Here is a 5,596-nt window from a genome sequence, read left to right as displayed (position 1 = left end):
AGAACTTAATGTCTCACTCAAAAATGCTAAAAAGAAGATTCAAGAATCATCAATCCACCATCACATGCACCATTACAAAGCTTCACTTTTAGCATGCAAATGATATCAACACCAATCCACCTTGGCCGAATATCATCTCCATGACATAGTAAAGATTTGAACCATGGGCTATTTAGAACTCAAGCTAACTACTAAAACATGCATGCATCTCATGGAACATCATCAAACATACCTTAGTCTATCAAACCACCATAGCCGATTTCCTCAAAGCTCTTTTTCCTTCTTTTTCTTTCTCCTATTCGGCCAAGAACAACATGAGAGCTTTTCTCTTCTTTTTTTTTTTGGTCATGCATGAGAATGATGAACACATTTTTTTCTCTTTGTTTTCTTCCTTCAATTTCTTATTAGTTTATTGCCCATGCTTCTTATTTTATTCTTCCATTAACACAACATGTTTCATGACATGTTTTGCCCATCATCCCTTGTCATGGCCGGCCACTAGTACTTAAATGGGGGGAAATTGACATGCAAGTCCACCCCTTTGATTACATGCACTATTAGGCCACTTGCATTTGCCTAGCACATTTCTAAATTTTCTCACATAAGTCCTATCAACTAAATTCACATGCAATTAACTAAATCGAAGCTTAAAACTTTCACACATTTATATTCACATATTTTAGGAAATAATTATCACATTCAAATAATTTGGTGACTCGGTCTAGCGGTCCCGAGACCGCTTTCCGACTAGGGTCACTTTAGGGCTGTCACAAAAACATACTGACCTAGAGGATTCATTACTTTAACCACAAACTCAGTAGACTCGAAAGGCAATTTCTTATCTGACACTAAAGTTATGCATACATATGAATCTATTGACACCGGATTACAACACCCCTTACCCGACACTGTTGCCGGAGTCGAGCATGAGGTGTTACTTGACTTAACTTATTAGTTCGGGGCCTAAAAATTTACTTTTAAAATTTATTTCACTGTTCACCATAATGCTGTGCACCTGCATAGTAGTCACTAATTTAATTATAACTCAAGTTACAAAACTCAAAATTTAGATCTGTAAATTTTCCCTAAAACTAGACTCATATATTTTCTTTCCATAAAGTTTTTAGAATTTTTGGTTTAGCCAATTATTACAGTTTCTTAGTTAAATTCTTCCTTATTTCACTATTCGACTGTTCTGACCTCTCATCACTGAAAAATAATTATCTTATTGTACAGAATTCATATGATGCTTAAACTTGTTTATACTAAAAATAGACTCACTAAGGATTCTAGACATATAAATTATAACTGATAATTATTTCTATAAAAATTTTAATGATTTTATAAATTCAGAATAGGGGACTTCAGAAACCATTCTGACCCTATCTCACTAAAATTAAAATATCTCATAATATAAATTTCCTTTTCCTGTAGTGTTTCTTTCATATGAAAATAGACTCAATAAGATTTAATTATATATCTCATTCACTCTCTAATTCCATTTATACTAACTTTGGGGATCTTTAAAATTCACATCACTGCTGCTGTCCAAAAACTATACCATTGCAAATTTTTACTCTTTTTATAATTTCTTTGTATTAATCAACATTTAAACATCCATAATACCAAACATGTTCTTAGTTAACCATTTTAATAGAAAATCATTAGCCATATCATATGAACACACTCAAAATGACTAAGTCCCTATACATGCCATAGCTGAAACATTGATCATCATAAAATATCGAGTTATTGTTGTTGATAGTGTGAGCGCTCTCCGACGTCTTTAAGATCCCCGAATTAGCTTTGCAGTACAAGTAACCATAAAGCTTAGTAAGTTTTCAAGAAAATAAATAACAAAATTTAACACAAATAATTATACTCAAGTGTCATGATCTCTAATTTTGTCTTTACTTTATCTCTTACTTACTTGTTTTCTTAGATAACTCATGATTATAACTTACTCTTCTCTTGCTGAAATGTTGGTTCTCAATTGATAACATAATATGTTCTTAACTCATATAACTCACCTGAATTTACTATTTATGCTTTTACTTGAACTTTCAAGGAACATAATTTGTTTACTAGCCTGTTGAGCCACATTGGAAAAATAAGGATACTTTGGTCTCTTTTCTGATAATAACATGCCAAAGCCATGTCCCAAACATGGTCTTACATGGGATGTTTCTTGTACTGCCAATGCCATATCCAAGATATGGTCTTATATGGGAGTTCTCATATTGGTGCCCACGCCATGTCCCAGACATTGTCTTACCGGGGACCTCTCATCTCGGTGCCAACGCCATCTCCCAAACATGGTCTTACATGGGACCTCTCATAATCTCAATGATGCCAATTCCATGTCCTAGACATGGTCTTACATGGGATCTCATTCCCTTAATGTCATGACATTTGTATCCGATACATTCCCAATGTTTCAACGGGGTTTTTATCACTGATTCTCTGTCACCTCATACTTAAGTCAACATTAGATATTTTCATGAAATAAATACATAATTGCTGAAAAATAACATCATTAATAATAAATATCAAATTATTGCATTTATTTACCTTAAACTTACCTCGGTACCAAATTTGACGAAATCTAATAATTTAGTCTTCAATCTTTTTCTTTCCCCGGTCTAACACCGAATTTCGTTCTTCTTGATCTATAATAGCAAATTTAGCTTATTTAATATTCACATTTATCAAAACAGTCCTTGACTCAAACTTTGGTAAAATTATAATTTTGCCCCTAAACTTTTGCATATTTACACTTTTTCCCCAATCTCGGATATTAAACTCCATCCCTTATTCTTATATTTTATGACATGCTAAACATTTTTCCCTTCTATGGCAACATCAAATTCCGACTCTAACACTTACTTATGAACATTAGGTATTTTTACCGATTATGTCGTTTTACTCATTTTCACTTAAAATCGGCTAGCAAAAGTTGTTTAACATAGTTTCAAGCTTCATATTCTACCATAAAACATCAAAATAAACACATTTCACATATGGATATTTTTCCAAATATAAACCCTAGGTTAAATTATTGCTAGAATAAGCTAAAACAAGTTACCGGGACTCCAAAAATGTAAAGAACATTAAAAACGGGGCTTGGGATCACTTACTATGGAGCTTGGAAGCTTGAAAACCCTAGCTATGGCTTCCCCCTTGCTAATTTCGGCCAAATGAAAAATATGAACAAAAATTGGCTTTTAATTTTGTTTTTAATTCATTTTAATAACTAAATAACCAAAATACCCTTAACGAAAAATCTTTAGAAACAAGCCTAACCATGTTCATTTTTGTCCACCAACTTAACCAATGGTCTAATTACCATATAAGGACCACCAATTTAAAATTTCATAACAATTGGACACCTCTAACATGTAGAACTCAACTTTTGCACTTTTACAATTTAGTCTTTTTTACTAAATTGAGTGCCCAAACGTCGAAATTTTCGATCAAAATTTTCAAAAAATAATTTTGTGAAATTGTAGACCATAAAAATATAATAAAAATAAATTTTATCACGTCGAATTTGTGGTCCCGAAACCACAGTTTCGACTAGGCCCAAAATTAGGATGTTACACGGATCAATCACAATAGTAACATCAGTGTCAAAGATAGAAAATGTACTAGTGATAAAATCTGGCACTGAAACTTCCTCTCAAGCAAAAATCGCATAATCTCTAGCCAATGCTCAGGCCTCAGATCTCACAGTAGAGTCTTTCGTACCACTCTGGCTATTTCTCTTATTTCTAGTGTTCCGAGGTGGTCTCCTTCTCGCAGATATATTACTTGGTCGATTAGTTTGAGCATTTTATTTCTTGGACCTTTTCGGGTAATCTTTGAGATAATGTTCATACGAACCACATTTAAAACATGACTCGTCTTTCAACCTGCATTCATTAAAGTGTCATCGATTGTGCTGTTGACATTGAGGCTTGTTGTTTTTAGCACTGCCCACGCTCGCTACAGATGTAGCCTGAGGTTTCAAGCTTGAATTTTTTTTGCTCAGTATTTCCCAGAATAACCCACTGAAGCTGATGCACGACCACGATATTCTTTTGACTTCTTTGATTGCGATTGGTATGACTTTCTAAAATGTCAAAAATGTGCAAGTGTACATAATCGAAACAAGTAATAAAGTGACAAGTAAATGTTGAGTTATCGTACCCACAGGGACTGTGAAAAGAATTATTTATTAATGCAATTTAAAACACTTTGGTGAAGAAAAATATTGTGATTTGAGGAGGTGATTAAAAACTAGGATTTTAACTAAGTAAATTAAATAAAAATAACATAAAAGTTCCAATGCACAATTTCAAAAGATGATTTTAATCAAGATTCCATAATTGTGCTAGATTAATTTCATTTCTTAACTTAAAGTTATTAAACTCATGTTTATATTGTTACAAATAAATTCACGAAAACTCTACAATTTTCTACCTTATGAACATACTTACCTACCAAAAATTCATTTATCTCTTGAATATATCTCTATGTCAATTCAACTGACTAAACAAATTTTAATAAGAAAATGTGTTAATGCACATACATACTTATGAAATTAAAATAATCTCTTGAATATATCTCTATGCCAATTCAAACAATTAGTTCAATCTCATAAGCACATAAAAGATTACATGAGGTAACAATGTATTTCGACCTTGAAACAATTTAATCACAATAAGCTTGCAAGTTATTCAAGGCTAATGTATCATTAAATACGATTGCTAATTTAATCCTCAGTACCTTAGATGATTAAACATGCACTAATTAAGTATTGTGTCAATTAATTACAATTTCAATTCGTTTAAATAATTAATTCATTAGTTAGCTTACAATTGTAATGCAAGAATAACTTAGTCATGGTTTTACTTAATCAAACATCTTACTGAGAGGCCTATAACAACACGAACACAATTTTAATAACTCAAGTGGATGAAATGTAATCAACCTAACACGAATTGAATTTAAGCCATACTAATTAAATTAAACATATAAACATCACAAATATTCATAGGCATGTTCATAACAACAACAATAAAATTAAAAGGATAAGGAACAAGAATCAAATCCGGTGTTTCTCCGAGGCTTGACTAGTTTGCTCCACTCCTCCTTCTCCGCTTGTTCTTGTTGAACCGAGGCTTCCACGAACACATGAATGGTGCTCCAAATAGTGGTTGAAGGACTCTTTTTCAAGAGGTGAAATCAGCAAAGGAATAAGGAAGAAAATGAAGAACAATGGAAAGGAATGAAGAGAGAAAAGTGAGAGAAGTGAAGAAATGAATGGGTTTGAGATGTATTTGAAGTGAGCAGCTAAGGGGGTATTTATAGGTTGATAAGGCTGCTAAAAATAGCCAAAATCAGCAGCGAAAGACTCCCCCATGGCCGGCCACACATGTGGCATGTTTGAAGATTTCAAACATGCTATTTTTGGGTAGGGGCAAATCTTGAAAGGCATGAATAGTGGAGGGATTTGAATACAAATTGAAGGAGTCTTGAAATGCCAGTTTGCAAGCCAAACAAGCTGATTGGGTCAGCATGTGGGATGGTTTTGGGCTGCCCAGTGCTCGGTTGG

The sequence above is a fragment of the Gossypium hirsutum genome, chromosome D03 (assembly GCF_007990345.1).
Source record: "Gossypium hirsutum isolate 1008001.06 chromosome D03, Gossypium_hirsutum_v2.1, whole genome shotgun sequence".
Taxonomy (NCBI): Eukaryota; Viridiplantae; Streptophyta; class Magnoliopsida; order Malvales; family Malvaceae; genus Gossypium; species Gossypium hirsutum.
Note: the sequence above shows the minus strand (reverse complement) of the source record.